The sequence below is a fragment of the Marmota marmota genome, unplaced genomic scaffold (assembly GCF_001458135.2).
Source record: "Marmota marmota marmota unplaced genomic scaffold, marMar, whole genome shotgun sequence".
Classification (NCBI taxonomy): Eukaryota; Metazoa; Chordata; class Mammalia; order Rodentia; family Sciuridae; genus Marmota; species Marmota marmota.
Genome location: NW_026000171.1, coordinates 3,617,338 through 3,634,325, shown reverse-complemented (window position 1 = coordinate 3,634,325; position 16,988 = coordinate 3,617,338). Strand labels below are relative to the sequence as shown.

General features: G+C 41.5%; 1 protein-coding gene across 2 annotated transcripts in view; it reads left to right on the top strand.

The window, feature by feature from the left end:
- Kcna6 (potassium voltage-gated channel subfamily A member 6) overlaps nucleotides 1-14,438 on the top strand; it is a 38,069-nt gene extending 23,631 nt beyond the window's left edge. For both annotated transcript variants that reach the window (XM_015500738.2, XM_048787664.1), the window contains exon 2: nucleotides 14,058-14,438. The gene's annotated coding sequence lies outside the window, so the exon portion shown is untranslated. The remainder of the gene's footprint in view (nucleotides 1-14,057) is intronic.
- The last annotated feature ends 2,550 nt before the right edge of the window (nucleotides 14,439-16,988 follow it).

Here is a 16,988-nt window from a genome sequence, read left to right as displayed (position 1 = left end):
ACTTCCAGGAAGTCATCATGCCCAGATGACAAATGGGCTTATTCAGAAACAAAGGGAGAGCTTTGTCTGCTGCCCCCATTCCACCAGGATTGCTCCCAGCCTGGATGCCCCCTGGAGTGTTCCCTGGTGCTGCTCCTGGAGAGCAGAACCTGAGGATAACAGAGGCTACCCTTGTCCTCTGATTGTTTTTCAAGTGCTGCCTGCACGAAATGTGACAGGATGGTTCTATTTTGTTTGCCTGACTTGAATGCAACACTTAACTTATCAGGATTTTTGCTGTTGTTGTTATTGTTCTTTTTCTTTTTTAAAAAATTCAGCTGTCTGATAAGAATGTAGTGATGGCCCATCAAGGTCTTTAATTTGCATTTCCTTGACACTAAGTGAAGTTGAGTTTCCTTCCATGTGTTTGAACTGTATAATCTCTCCAGGGAAATGTCCCCTCATGTCTTTTGCTCATTCCCAATTAAATAGTTTGCCTTTCTGTCTTCTTTAGATATCCTAGATATGAATATTTTATCTAACATGTTGTTTACAAGATGAGCCATAGATTGTTGATAAAATCGTATTTATCAATACTTTGATTTAGGAATTATGCTTTTGGTATAAAATCTAACACTGTTCATCAAACCATAGAAAGTTTTCTCCCAAATTTTCTTTAAAAAGTTTGTAGTCTTAAATATTATATTGAAATCTATATTCTGTTTGAAATTCTTTTTATGTAGCATGAGGTTTAGGTCAAAGTTTTTTTTTTTCTCCCCCATCTGATAGATGTTCAATTACTTCAACCATTTGCTATAAAATCTATCCTTCCTGCATTAAATTATTTTAGTTGTCCATACTTATAAGAGGGTATGTCGATGGGCTCTATTCTGTTCTATTGATGCATGCATCCAGTCAGCTACCAGACTTAATTACTACAGCTAAAAAATTGATGCAAAATCTGGTCAATTGATTCTTCCCCATTTACTTTTTTTTTTTTTTTTTTTTTTGAAAAATTGCCTTAGCTCTTTCTGTTCCTTTGCCTTTCCATATAAAATTTAAGATATAATTAACTCTACATGGAAAAAAGTCTTGCTAAGATTTTGATAGGAATTGTGTTAAATCTATAAATCGATTTGAGCATTGATCTCATTATCATCTAGAGTATTTTAATCCAAGAACATGCTACATCTCTCCATTTAATTAGATATACTTTCATTTCTTTCATTATTACCTTGAACTTTTCATCATACAAGCCCTGTTACATGTTCTGTTAGATGTATGCTTACCTGTATCTTGAAAAAGCAGTTGTCAATATTATTGCATTTATAATCACAATTCTCATGTGCCCATTTCTGATGTATAGAAATACAACCAAGTTTTGCACATTGGTCTTGTATCCTGTAATATCACACTTGCTTATTAGGTCAAGGAGTTAAATTTATTAGCTTCTCTGTTTCACAGATGAGAATCCTGTGGCTCCACAAACTTAAATAATTCACCCCAAATCACACTGCTAGCTTNGCTTCTCTGTTGTACCTCATTTTCTTTTTTTTTTTTTTCTTTTTTTTTTTTTTTTAATTTTTTAGGGATTTGGGTCACTGTGAAAAGTAAGAAAATAAATACTACATAGAGACCAGGTCATGGGTAAATGTGTCTGAATCATTTTATTTATATGCTTGTGTTTTTGTAAGATGATTTATTGGACATCTGATGACTCCTGTGTGTCAGGTTTGCATTAATGCAAAGTTCATGTCCACCATACATGGTTTTAGGTAGTAAAAAGTAGGAGGTTTGCAGTTATTGTCAACTTTAAGTAATGTTTTTGGGATTCATACTAGTGATTGGCGTTTGACATTTTAGTTCACTTGATGAGCTAAAATCTCAGTTGTTGATTCTTGCTTGGAAATTAGAGAAAATGCTAGCACCAGGCAACTTCCTTCCCCACCCTAAGCTGAGGCTCTGTGTACTTTTTATATTGTTGGCTTCAACTCAGAGCTATTTAGGGGAAGTTAGGCTTTCTGGTAGTTCCTTTGCCTCAACTGGTAGTGAACCAAAGCCCAGTAAAATAATTCTCTGTGGTGTGAGACCAGAACTGAGGGTTCTAAGTCTACAATGAAGATCAATCCTGGTGCAGTAGAGAACATAGACTTTAGTATTTTGCTGTCTTGGTTTCGTCTAGCTAGCAGTGTGATTTGGGGTGAATTATTTAAGTTTGTGGAGCCACAGGATTCTCATCTGTGAAACAGAGAAGATAATGTCTGTCTCAAAGGATGGATGGATTTATTCATGATTAATTTATTTCAAATATCTTAAACATAGTAACTGATGAATAAAACATAATTATCATTATAATTAGGCTATATTGCTTAGGTCTCATTGGTTCTGTAATTAATTTAGTGCAGTTCTTTATTTTGGTTATAAGTGACTAAAAATCTAGCTCAAATAATCATAAAAGGGACTTTGATTAACTCATGTAACTTCATCTAAACTTGGGCTAAGGGTATAGTATGTGATCTATGGGGTTTTTGTTTTTTCATTTCTTTTAATGCAGTTTTTCTTCATGTTGGCTTCCAAAGATGGCAAGATAGCTAATAAATCCAGGCATACACCCTCCCAGGTTCTCGTTCAATAAAAATAGTGTTTGACCTGACAACACCTGTGATCTGATTTTTCATTGGTTAGAAATTCACCTTCTGCTTATATGTGGACAAATTATTAGGCCAAGGGAATGGTATGCTCCAATTTGACATATCTGGGTTACATGCACACCTTGGATCCAAGGTTGGAGCAGCTTTTACCCAAAGGACTTAGACTGATCATGGAATATGGAGACAATTTCTCTAGGGAAATTTGTAATCCACCATGAAAAGAAGGGTTAAAATGTTGGATAGCCAAGAAAGTAACACCCTTTCTTCAAACAAACAAATAATGAGAAACAAGTATCTATTGCATCCAGGTTCTTCAATGGCTCTTTCAGCACGAGAAAGATGTCATAGCTTATTCATAACAACACCAAAATAGGAAAAGGAACCTGTTCAGACTTTGTGTAATGAATTTCTGTATTCATACATGGACTTGCTACTTCAGAATACAGGATTACAGAACTAGCAAAGAATGTTTTGTATGATTTTTATCTAAATGTCATGTCACTAGTACTTTTTTCGAAATGATAATAGTTTTATTCTGATTATTGAGATATAATATGCCTATAGGTATAGAGAGCAAAGTAAAAGTTACCAGTAATCTCACAATCCAGACATAACTCCTGTCAACATCTTAGCATAATTATTCCAGATTTGTTTATGTGTGTATATGTCTTGTGCATATAAAATATTTAGTTGACATAAAATCAAACTTAAATTTACTTTATTATCTTTTTTTAACTTCCTATATTCTGGATGTCCTTTTGTGTTAATAAATATAGATTATAAAATTATGACTTTAAAGACTGCATACATTTGAATAGAAATACCATAACTATTTAACCATCTTCTATTAATTCACTTTTTCATGATTATAAAGCAATACACTGATAAATATCCTGACCTATACACATTTATCTCTTATCTTGTGAATAAATGTCTGGAAGTAGAATTGCTATGCTGAAGATTGTGTATGCCTTAAAGACTTTGACATGTATTACTAAATTGTACTGCAGAGGCTGTATCTATACTGGGTAGGGTTGACAGATAAAATATAAGCTGTCCAGAAATTGACATAAGCAATGAATAGCTTTTAGTATAAGAATGTCCCAAATATTGTAAAATCATCTGAAATTCAAGCGCAACTGGGGATCCTGCATTTTTATTTGCTATATCTCGTGAATTTAAGACTGAGTATCAATCTCTGATTCACAAACCCAATAGTGTTTCTGCATTTTCCAGACTGGGATCCCCAGGCCTCCAATCTCCAAGTCTGGCCACACATCTAGAGGTGTGTGGGTCCCTTCATTTTCCCTACTGCTGATCTCTAACCTTTTTCTTATGTCCAAACTATTGGGGAATCCTCACTGCTTCTCATATTAAATTTGTCTGCTCAAACTGCTATACTTGAATATTACAGGCTGGGTGACTTCAACAACACAAATATATTTTTTGACAGTTCTGGAGCCTGGCAGTCTGTGTTAGCCAGCTTTCTGTCACTATAACAAATACCAGAGATAATCAACTTATAAAGAGAAAAGGTTTATTTTGGCTCCCAGATTTGGAGGTTCCAGTCCATGATTGGTTGGCCCTGTTGCTTTGGACCTGAGGTGAGGCCACACATCATGGCAGGAGTATGTGGTTGAGCAAAACTGTTCACCTTATCACCAGGAGGCAAAAGAGAGCAAGAGGGGGACTAGGGTCCCAGGACTCCTTTCAAGGGCACACCCCTAATGACCTAGAGACCTCCCACTAGGCCCCACCTCCTGAAGGCTCTACCACCTCCCAATATTCTCACCTTGGGTACCAGGCGTTTATCACATGGGCCTTTGGGCAACATTGGGCATCCACATGATAGCAAAGTGCAGGATCAAGGTGTCATCAAATTAGCTCCTGATGAGGGCTCTCTTCCTGGCTTCTCATTGTGCCTTCACATGGCCTTTCTTTCCTCTGTGCATACAAGAGAGAATGAGCTCTTTTTCTCTGTCTTTTTCATGAGAACACCAGTCCTATCAGATCAGGGACCCACCCTTATGATCTCACTTAACCTTAATTAGAGGTCCCATTTAAAAGGGTTAGATCTTCAGCACTAAATTATTTGGGGGAGTGGAGGGACACAAATATTCAGTTATATAACATATAACTTTAAGAATGTTCTCTTACTATTTGCTTTCAAAGACTCTCAAGGAATTCATGCTTTTGCTAAAAAAAAAAAAGAAAAGAAATGCAAAACAAGCAAACTCTGCTTATGAATAGAAGAATAAAATTTATGGGTTAAACTCAAGAAATTAAGGAGGAACTTGATTTAAAGATTTGTAACTTTAATAAACTGAATATTTATTTATTTAAAACAATGTATCTTCTAAATAACTTTTCAGCATGCAGAAGTTACCTCGTGGAAACATAAAATCCACACAGTGATATGTACATATGTATAGACTAGAAAGTATATCAATAACACTAGTAGCCATAAATTATAAAGTTACTGAACATTGTGGCTTATAACAACAACTGTCTCAAATCCTCACACTGTGGGGTGACTTCAGTTATTATTTCCACTTCTTGGATGAGGCCACCAAGTAAACAAGCGGTTTAAGGCCAAGTTTGTATGACTTCCAAAGCAAGAAGTTTTCATTTAGGACATGAGTGATTTTTTTTTTAGTGTAAAAAAATTTTTTTAAATTTTTTGTTTTTTAGATGGCAGAAGTGTGTGAATTGTTTATAATGAGTATATTTTGTGGGGGATATCAGGAAAAAAATTCCCATCTTAAAAAAACTGCAATGGATGAATATAGAAATTGAGACTAACAGATGGAAGAAATCACCAGCTCTGTTTGAGAGTCACGCTTCTCACTCCTGAATGTTCTAGCTGAGGGTTTGCAGGGAAGGCGTTAATCTGATGGGTATAGAATCGTTTCTTGTTGAATTTATTTCTCGTAGATGATTGTGACTGATGTGCCCTTAAAGATAAGGGTGAGCTGAAGCTTTGAGAGTGTCCTGACAATTTTCCTATGGGTACTGAAATAAACCGTAGACCTCATTTGTCGCACATCATAGCTCCACCTCTCTGGGCAGCCAGAGGGCTTGGATGATATATTGGAAGGGAGTAGGAAGTAACACGTCACTCACAGAAATGGCAGGATGGTGGGGAGCAGTGGTTGGGCCTCACTTCTGAAACAGTGACAGGAAGAGTGAGTGCTGGTGAGGCCATGGAGTTGGTCAGTGGTTCACACAGCATCCAGTAAGGGAGATCCCTCAGATTCTGGTCCTCGACTCTCCCTGATGTCATGGCATAGTCCAAGCTCTGGGGAGTGAAGTCCACTACAGATGTGAACCCCACCTGGGCACAGTGGCACACGCCTGTAATCCCAGCGACAAGGGAGGCTGAGGCAGGAGGATTGTGAGTTCAAAGCCAGCCTCAGCAAAAGCTAAGTGCTAAGCAACTCCGTGAGACCCTGTGTCTAAATAAAATGCAAAATAGGGCTGGGGATGTGGCTCTGTGGTCGAGTGCCCCTGAAATCAATCCCTGGAACCTGTACCCCCCCCCCAAAAAAAAAAGATGTGATCCCTAGTAGGTAATGCCAGAGACTGATTTTGGGGGAAAGATGGATATTTAAAAAATATATGTAAATATATATATTTAAAAATATAAGTGTAGTGGTCCAGTTGCATTATATTGTAGAATTTAAAAAATTGGGAGTCCCCATGACTAATTACCACTTGCATCTGAAGGAGAGTTATTAAGGAAGATTACCTGGTAGTCTTACTCTTTAAAGGGAACTTTTAAAAATATTGGTTTCTCATATAGTTCTGGATAAAGAGGAAGAAAGAAAAAAGATGAACTTAAACTTATTTTACTCAGCAAAGGGTTAAGTTAACATTGGTTTATCAGGTAGTGCCTAATTGCACAGGTAGTGTAAATAAGTGGCGTTCAACATTAAATGTTGAAATTTAGAGCCCCCTAGTGCCCCATCTGATGCTCAGCTTAGAATTGTGTGCATTACCTGATGAATGGTCATTCTCATGGTGCCCTTTCTGCCAGTCAGCATCACCAGCTTTATATAACAGTGTATGTGCTGCTGGGCACTGGTGGTGCCTGCCTGTAATCCCAGTGACTAGGGAGGCTGAGGCAGGAGGATTGTGAGTTCAAAGCTAGCCTCAGCAAAAGCAAGGTGCTAAGCAACTTGGTGACACCCTGTCTCTAAATAAAATACAAAATAGGGCTGGGGATGTGGCTCAGTGGACGAGTGCCCTTGAGTTCAATCCCTAGTAACCAACGAGACAAACAAACAAACAAACAAACAAATAAATAAAAAATAAAAAAGTATGTGCAATAGTTTGGTTAGTTTCTTGTATATTTTACTCCAATTTTATAAAAACAAGGGAAAATACACACATTCACATCCACAACACAAAAGCCTTGTGCTAATAGTGTTGAGACAAGATGAAAATCATTAGATTTGCTACAGTGATGAATCTTTAGCTTCAGTCAGATGGTCACTGGGGTTCAGCCAGTTGAAGGTATGGTGGATTGTGGAGGAAGGAATCAGTTCAAGGTCATATGTGGAATGCTCGACATATATCATTGATGACTGTGTCTAAAAAGCAAACCTCCTGGGTTTGGTGACACCTCTCCAGGCCAGCAACTACATGCAACACAATCTCCTGCACACTGCATGTTAGCATACATTTCCAGAATCACGTCTGAGGATGGGCACTGGTGGTATAGAGCAGAGGGTGACTGGGCTTTCACAGAAAAGCATGCCGTCTCCATGTTGTAGAATTTTAGGGTGGGGATGAGACAGATGAGTGGAAGTTGCTTGTTGAAGTTTTAAAACATAGCTGGAATATAATGAAACAAATGACTTCTTCCATGAAGCTTAGAACTCGGCCTCTCTCTGGAGTGTGTGTGTGTGTGTGTGTGTGCGCGCGCACGCACGTGTGTATGTGTGTTGGGGATGTGGGGTGGAAACAGATATTAACCCAATAAGTCTAAGTGTAAAACTGCAAATGTGCCAAGCAAGTGTTACAAAGGACCGATACCCACAAAAGTGCTATGAGAGCCTAAAATAGGGGAATATAGTTTAATGACATTTTTGCTGACATTTGAATGATGAATAGGAGCTAAGTAGTCAAAGGAGATGGAGTTCACATTCCAGGCAGCGGGAACAGCATGCCATCCCCTGGGGTGGGGAAACATGGTACAGTGATTGTAGGCATAGAGGTTAAGAGTTTTATCTATGGGATGCTGTGGACAGGTTTTAAGCAGGTGTGTGTGTGTGGGGGGGTGATAGGATCAGATTTGTGTTTGAAAATATCAGTCTGGTCACACTGTAATAGGTTGGAGGTACTGGATGGATGTGGGTGGGCCATTTATCGAGTTTTGCTAGTGTGCAGGTAAAAGATGGTCTTAGGGTGATAGTGACACAGATGGACAGAGGTGAATGGGTTTGAGACCTATGAGGAGGTGAGAACTACCTCAAGACTCAGGATGGATTGAGGTGGTAGATGGGAGAAAAAGGGGTGAATGAGAAGAGGAGCATGACTTCTAGGCCTTAATTACATAAAGTTGCAGATGTGTTGATCTGTTTTGTGTTGCTATAATAAAATACCTGAGGCTGGGTAAAGAGGTGTATTTGACTCACAATTTGAGAAGCTGAATGATCCAAACAGCATGACACCAGCATGCAGGCGAGGGCCCTCCTGGCTGCACCACAACATGGTGGAGAAGTGGAAAGGAAAAATGGTGGTGTGCAGAAGGGCATGGATGATCTCACTCCACAACAACCTTCTCTCCCAGATGTCACTGATCCGTTTATGAGGGTGGAGCCCCTGTGACCTAATTACCTTCCACCAGGCCCCATTTCATTAGGGTTCCATGCTCACCATCACCACCCGGGGACCATGCTTCCAGCCAGTGAACCTTTGGGAGACACACTCAAACCACATCTGAACATGGGAGTAGGTGACCAGTCACCATTTCATTTGGAAATTGGATGGAGTACCATTTGGGTGTGTATGGGCTAAAAACTGATCATATTTTTAAAAATTACTTTAATGTTCATTAAGGTAATATTTGCAAATGCTTTGGTGAACCAAACAAGAATATAAGTCTTCTCAGGAAAACCAGCACACCCTCTCTCTCTTGTCCTTAGCAAGTCCTCAGAGGAGAGTTTCAATTATCTTAATAGTTTTTTTTTTGTATTTACATTTGTCTTTCAGTAAATATATATATGCTGCTATTTCTTGATTTATTTTTTTCATTTAATGAATACTTTTAAAGCTCCTACTGGGTGCCAGTCACTCTGTTCTATGCAGGGATATATCGGTGAACAAGTTGTGGATTCATGTAGGGAGTAGAATTCCCTGTGATCATGGAGCCTTGGTCCAGTGGGGAGAATAAATTTTTTAAATGTTTAAATAAACTGTTACTCTAACCACCTCTTTCTATAGAAGTAGTAACCTATTTACAGAAGTTTATGAATGATAAATAAACTGTGGTGAGGGTGACATAGGGAATATCAGGGATAAAATGCAACCTTAATAAGGAAGTGGGAGAACGGGGGATGCTACTGAGAAAACAAAATCTGAGAAAAGATCTGGAGTACAGGAGGAGGGAGCCCCGTGGATACATGGGGAAGGGCATGCTAAGCAAAGGGAACAGCATGTGCAAAGGCCCTGAGGTGGGAAGATGTGATATAATTGAGGAAGAGAACATCCTATGGTCCTCACCGCAGGAGCAAAGTAAGTCGTGGGAGAGCACTAAGGGTTAAGGTTAGAGTGGTAAGGTGGACTGACAGATCATTTAGGGCTACTCTTAACACCTTGACTCTGAGAGGTAGAACATTACCTCTTGTGTTTGTCCATGAAGCCATATGTCTTCTACTGCTTTCTCTGCCTCCCACATAATATTTTGTTTAAGTCAGTGTTCAGTGTTTATGTCATTATCATTATCAAGTATTATTTTCTGCATTGCCAAGCAGTGCATTATGATAATGTTCATTTAATCTCTTGTAAACATTTTGTTAATAATAGCCTCATTTTCTTCACCTGATTAATTTTCTGTGTTCCTATTTATAATTTGTTCCGAACTCTCCGACTGAGTTGAAAAATCCCTCTAGACACCATTTTTTTTGTGTGTGTCATATCACACTGAATGTATAGAATGCATCACACTGTGGGTTCTTTTATTTCCCCCTAAAATCTTTCATTCTGGAACCTTCCATTCTCCCCATCCATCTTGCCTGCTTTCTCTCTGCCCCAGCAAAGCCAGTATCATGGGAATTTGTTTTCCTTCTCCTCTATGTTGCGTTTCTGTTTTCCTGGACTATGTTTCCTTCTTTCTTGATTTATTTCCTTTTAGGGAAGGGAAATCCTCCAGTCAGCTTCTAAGAAAAGGTAAGTAGAAACTAGGGTTTTTAACCTTTCCCTCACAATGCCTCTGTTCAATTCTGAAATTTCATTTATGGTTGGATGGGTATAATATTCCAGGATGGATATCATTTTGCCTCGGAATTCTGGAGGCCTTCCTCCTCTCCTTCCTAACTTCCAGTCTTGCCGTGAGATGTCAGTGCTTTTCTGATTTCTTTTTAGGTGACCCCCCCCTCCCCCTCAAGTGTTAACGTGTTCTCTTTTTCTTGGTACTTTGCAATCATGGCTCTGTGCTTTCATGTGGATGTGTTGGGTATAGGCTTCCTGGACAAGATAGAAGATGCCTATTAAATTTGAATTTCAGATAAACTGCAAATAAAGTTTGTAATATTTGGGACATACTTACACTAAACACTTTTCTCTGCTTATCCAAAATGCAAATTTAACTGAGTGTCCTTACTTGTGCTAAAATATGGCAACCTTAGAAGCTTGGCTTTTCATTCTGGAGACTTGTGTCTTTTGGTTTGGGGAATTTTTCATGTGTTATTTCTTTTCCTCTAAATTGAAATATTAGTCTAAGCTTAAAAGATAACGTATTCAATAAGGCCACTAGCCAACCGTGAACTTGCCCTCTTGTGTTCCCAAATAGAATCTCCTTCAGCTCTGTAGCTGTTTCATCTAGACTTGTGACTATGCTTCCTAATAATACACTTCCATTGCTTTTTAATTTTTATTTTTCGAGTCTTAAAAAATTGACTTCCTACTAGGAAAGCTTTTAGCTTTTTTAACACCACCCACCATTACTCTCCATGATATACACAAACACCCCACTATATAGACCTTCTCAACCCACTATAGTATAAATGTCATGATATTTATTAGCTCACTATTCAGTTCTACTTTATTATGACTGTGTAAATATTATTCTTCATCGAGCCACCTAATGTTCTGTGGTATAATTATTTTTCATTGCTCACATGACTTTATTTTCCTATGGAATTGCTAAATATCTTCTTTTTATTGCTTAATTTTTTATATACTTGTCATTGTTTGATGCCCAAAAGGAGGGTGGGGGTTCAGTAAATGTCTCCTGAGCAATGTAAATCTCCTCCTAGTTCATGTGGACATAACAGGCTAACTTTCACCTTAAACTTGACTTTATCCAATGCTTTCCTTCACCTCTGGACTAGGAAACCACTTGCTTGGGTGAGAATAGCCTTTTAGGTTGAAAATCACCTCCATTATCTTCTAACTCCTTGTGATGCTTTTGGTAAAATCTGATGCCATCCTAATTTCTAGATTCCATGGTCCTGGACCTTGTAGGACTAGTTTTATCCCCTTGGTTGTTCAGTGAGCACTCTTGGTCTGAAATGCATGTTTTTCAACTGTTGAACATTTTTCTTTAATTATTTCATTATTTTTTCCCCATTCTTTTTGCCTGTTTTCTTTTTCTAGAACTCTATTAATGAGACTTTGGATCTCCTGGACTGGTTCTCAAGTTTCTTTATCTTTACTTTTTTCCATGATAGTTTTGTCTTGATTTCTGGAAGTCTTCCTCGACATTGTCTTCTAGATCTTCAATTGGCATTTAAATTTTGGTTATCGTATTTTTTATGATTTTTAAGAATATCTTTTCTTCTTGGGCGGTTCATTTTTTCACGACACTCTATTCTTGTTTCATAGGTAAAATGTTCTCTCATTTATCAGGGGATTTAGAATATTTTCCAAGTATTTTCTGCTTCTGGGATTTTCTGTTTCCCCCGCTTTTCTCTTCTGTTTTGAACTGTTGGAAGCTTTCCTTGGATGTTTGTCCTACAAGGAGGATACCTGTTTATTTTCAAGAGTGAAGTGCTAATAAAAAGCTGGTTGGTGGCTCTGAGTCTGGGCTTGTTGAGTGGTGAGCTCACTACAAGGTGATGAAGCTGGATCAGAACCTCTTACTGGGGACTTCTGGGAACCAATGGCTGTAAGTCCTTCTCTTTTGGAACTCTTTGTTTCCTCCAAGAAAGATACTATCTGCCTGATACTGTTCTGGGAGCAGAGCAAGGAAGGTGGCAGACTGTCTCACCACTGAGTGGTCCATTGTGTGGTCTCTCACATCACAAACTTAAGCCCCCTATTTTCAGTGCACCACCTCAGCCTGTCTTACACAGTGACAGCTGTTCCCAACTCCAGCCCTTCTGATCCAGTTTCTCTGCAATAAACGTCTCATCTTTTGGTAGGTTAGTGAATGCGCAGCAGCATGGCTTTCTGAGATGGTGGAGGAGAGCTGGAAGGGTGTTTCTCACTGTGATCATTTTTTGACCCTGCTTCTGTTGTACTGGGATATCTCCAACTCTGAGCATCTCTGGGTTCCCTGGAGTTAATCAACTTCTATTTCAATGGCATGGCCTAAATCTTGGCCTTCCAAGTTCAATGCTGTTCCTTCCATCATCTACTCTCCTGGTTTTTATTTTCTTTATTACTTCACCTCTACTTTCCTCTTTGAAAATTATTTTGTTACTGTTATTTTTTGTGGGGCTTTAGGAAGGACCCCTCTCCCATCCATCTTTTTTTTTCTTTCTTTTCTGTTTTATTGGTACTAGAGATTGAACTCACTCAACCACTGAGCCACATCCCCAGCCCTATTTTGTATTTTATTTAGAGACAGGGTCTCACTGAGTTGCTTAGTGCCTCGCTGTTGCTGAGGCTGGCTTTGAACTCATGATCTCCCTGCCTCAGCCTCCAAAGCCTCCAGAGCCTCTAGGATTACAGGCTTTTACCACTGTGCCTGGCTCCTGTTTGTTTGTAATCCCTGGGTAGGAGCTGCTGCCTACTGGTGAGGCCAGTTGAAAGCACTGGGTGACATCCTTGTCCTTTCATGGCTAGAAGGTCAGTGACTCTTAGTCCATGCAGGATGTCTGCTCTTGCCTTCAGTTCATGCTTCAGTGAGGTCCCTCCAGATGTGGGACCCTTGGGCAGGCTCCCAATTAATTGAAATTACAAGTATTAGATATCTTCATCCTGCAGGAGTCCATGGCATAGGCATGATGATAACATCACCTGGAGTTCTTGTGATTCTTCACTTTTCCCAAAGCAGTTTCACAAACACCTGGATCTTGGGGTAGCTCTACACACTTGGAACAACCATGTCATTGTCATGCCCAGTTTCACACATGCAGAAACCGAGCTGTAGGTGATGTTGGTTGGTTTGTGTTTAGACAACCACGGGCCTGCTCTTGAAGTGCTCTGTGCTAGTGACAGAGACACACGCATCTCCTCGGGGTTGACAAATGAGGAGTTCCGTTTTCTTTACCCAGGGCCTGGCAGAGGCAGGCACCGGACACTTTGAGCTGAAAATTTCACTCACTTTCCAATAGAAACCAACCACACTGTGTCTTGAGAATGAACACACTGCAAAGCGGCAGGAAATCAGAGAAGAGAGAGAGATCACTCATCCTTGGGATGGCGGGAGAGGCTCATGCGGTTGGTGGGGTTTCACTGGGTCTGGAGGGGAGCACTGAGGAAGGTAGGCATGGGAAACAGAAGCACTCTGGGGAGTGGGATAAGGGAGGAGTCAGGCCGTTACAAGGACTCTTCCAGGGAAGGAGGGTTATTCCTTACCTGAATGCCTGTTGAGGATCAGAGATGTCCCCCTGAGGTGTAAGTAGATGACCAGAAGTGTTAGAGGGAGACCAGCTGGATGGAGTATGGAAGGCAGCACTTTGGCCGTCTGGAAGGCAAGCAGATTGCTTGGACTTGATTCTCGGGGGACTAAGGGACTGTTCAAGGTAGAGAATGAAGGACAGCAGTGTAGAAAGACAAGTCATGCAGAAATGGCTTCAGGCTGCAGGTCCAGTAGTTGCTGGTGAGTTGCTGGGTCCAAGTGGGTGGTGGGAGGATGATCTGAGCAAACTGGGGAGCCCAGGAATAAGGTTCTGATGGGAGATGGGGGATCACGGTGCCACTATCACATGAGCCAGGAAAGAAGCTGAATCCTCATGTTTCTTGGTGGCGTTCCTCATATGTCCCTCCATCATGTCACTAACTGCACTTCCTTTTGTTCTCCTTCCTTCCTGGCAGGGAAAATGTGGGCACGGTGGTCCTGGAAAGGAGACTGATGCATACATTTGTGGTAGTGGCTGAACAGAGAAGACCTGAACCCTCAACTTCCCTGGAAGACGAGACCCTTCCTTGGATGACCCTGCCTGATGGCCCTCGGGAGGCCTTGCACAAGCAGCAACCAGGACAGAAAAACTTGAGATCGGACCCCCTGGAGTCAAAGAGGGGGCCCAGAAGGTTGGGGTGAGGCTGTTAGGAGAAGGGTAAAAGCTGGTGGTGTGGTCAAAAGAGACAAGGTATGGGGAGGACTGGAGATTCCAGAAAGTGCATGGCAGAGCCGCAGACCCACCCAGGAGCAGGTGGCTGTGGAAAAGTAACAAATAAATAAATGGCAGAGTCTCCGAGGCTGTGTGTTACGCTGCGTGAAAACATCAACTGCTGAGTCCAGCTGACACGTCAAGGGGTTTGACGAAAGCAGGCAGATAGCCAAGATGCCAGGTCCCCTGACCAGCTTCCCAACTGTTGTCAGTACACGTGAGCACCCAGCACATGCTGGGCACCTGCAGAGAAAGGGCTTGATCCCCCTCTGCAGGTCACCAAAGACAGGGGAAATTTTCCAAGAAGGCAAGATAGATCAGCCATGTCAGGAGTTATCTGCCTCTTACATCTACAGGACTAAACAGATATCAAGGTCAGAGTTGTCTCTCACAGAACTGGGAGGACACCATGCGCAGGGTCTCCTGTGTTCAGAGAGGGCAGCCTTTCTAGTCACCCATGTTGCTCCCTCTCATAGTTGACAGTTGCTCACCCTTGACTGTCCTCACTGGAAGGAGCACAGTCTTACTTCTAGGAAGGCCTTTGACAACCAGTCCTACGCTCTTCCAGGATCTCTGGATGGGGACATTCCCATTCATAGCCACTCATCCAAATGTCTTTTCCTGTTGGTGGCAAAATACATTAGGATGAATTTCTTGCACTGGATTTAGTTTCCAATTAGATGTTGCTGGGTTCCGTTTGAGTTAATGCAGAGGCCCTCCCAGTTCTGTTCCAAGTGCTGGGCCCTCATTATCATACTACAGGGACTGTGCTCTTCATCATGTGTTTACCACATGTCTAGCAGAGCACCTATACCGAACTTCCCTCATAAGTGTCTGGTGAATTCCTGAGCAAGAGAACAAATGAAGGGTTGACTCTGGTTAATAAATAAGTTTAAAACATGTATACAAATAATCAAGTGCTCACAAATTGTTGAACCCAAGTGAAGGTGGTTGTCAAACATCCCTGAAACATACACGCACATGCACAAACACATACTTTCTCTCTCTCTCTCTCTCTCACACACACACACACACACACACACACACACATACACACACACCATTTCACCAGGCTTCCCTTCCTACTCTGTGAAGGCCTACTTCTCAAAATGTGTCTGACGTTTGTTTGTTGGTTCATTCAATAAGTGTTTATTGAGTACTGACTATGTGCTGGGCATTTTTCTGGGTACCAGAGATTCACTAAATAAATACCAGGAACAAGAAGGCTAGGTTCTGGTGGGAAGAGACAGGCAATTGATGCAATAAGTAACTAAACTTTATTGTGTGCTATGTGAGTTGATCTGCAATAGAGGAAAATCAGGAAATGTGTGGGGAGTGTGGAGAGGAGGCTAAAATAGGGGATTTAGAGAAATCCTCACCTAGAAGGTAGCATTTGAGTAAAGAACAGAAGGAGGTCATAGGATGAGCTGTAGATATCTGTGGGAACATTCCACCGAGTGAGTAGACTGTGCTCGGCCCTGAGGTCTGAGCATTGCTAGAATGTTCTAGAAGCAGTGAGGAGGCCATATGATTGGAGGACAGTGAGCAGCCAGAGGAGCAGCAGGAGATGAGGCTAGAGAGAGCTGGGGATAGAGAGGGAGGCAGGCCACCAGGGCCTTATGGGATATTGCTTGTGCACCGAGCTGGCTGGGAAGCCATTCCTGCAGAGTTTTGGGCAGAAAAGTGATGTGATTGGTCTTAAATGTTAATGGAATTACTGGGTAGGAGACTAGTCGGATAACCTAGCAGGGGTCTGATGGTGGTTTGGACTAGGCTGTCACAGTGGAGATGGTGAGATGTGGAGTGATTCTGAAGCTTTTGGTGGGAGTGTCAACAGGAAGAACTGCTGTGGGGTGTGAGAGAAAGAATGAAGCAAGGACGACTCTAAGGTGGTGGATTTGAGTGACACATGGAAGAAAAGAAAGGCAGCTAAGCCAGCAACAGGTTGGAGGCTGGATCCCCTCCCCAATGCTGCTGGAGTCAGCTGAGCCCCTCCCAGAGGCTGGGCTGCCCCAGGACCCTGAGGCAGAGCAGGCTCTGCACCCTGTAGACTCCTCCAGGTACATTGAAGTTTGACTGTCTCCCAGCCCCACCTCTTTTTCTCAAGGAAGAGCCGCCAGTGGGAGGGGGCAGCTGTTGTCGCCCCTGCCCCATCTGTCTTCCTGACCCCATGTCTAGGACAGGATGCTTCTGAGTTTCCGTGATTCATCTGGTCTCTCACTCTCCTCCTCCACGCGCCCACCCCCGGATTGTATTCACTACCCTCCTCACGTTCCTCTCCCTCTCCACTCAGACGAGAGCAGAGCAAGTCTGCTTCCCAGCCAAGTGACAGAACGCCCATAAACAAAGTGGCCAGCGAACCTTAGGGTAAACCTGGGACCAGGGAACTTCCACCCAAGTCTAGGCCCACTGAAGTATAAAAAAGAGAAACCATCGGGGAGGCTCTCTTTCCACCAGGACCACTCCTGGAAATGTCAGGGACTTGACTCTGACTGGGAAGTGACAGAGTGGCAGAGTATTGTCACATCTGGAGGAAGCCATACCAAAATGGAAAGTGGGAGGTCAAAATGTCCAGGGCAGAGATGATGGGTGAGGAAAAGGTGGGGTGCATGGTGGGCACCAGCAAAAGAACTGA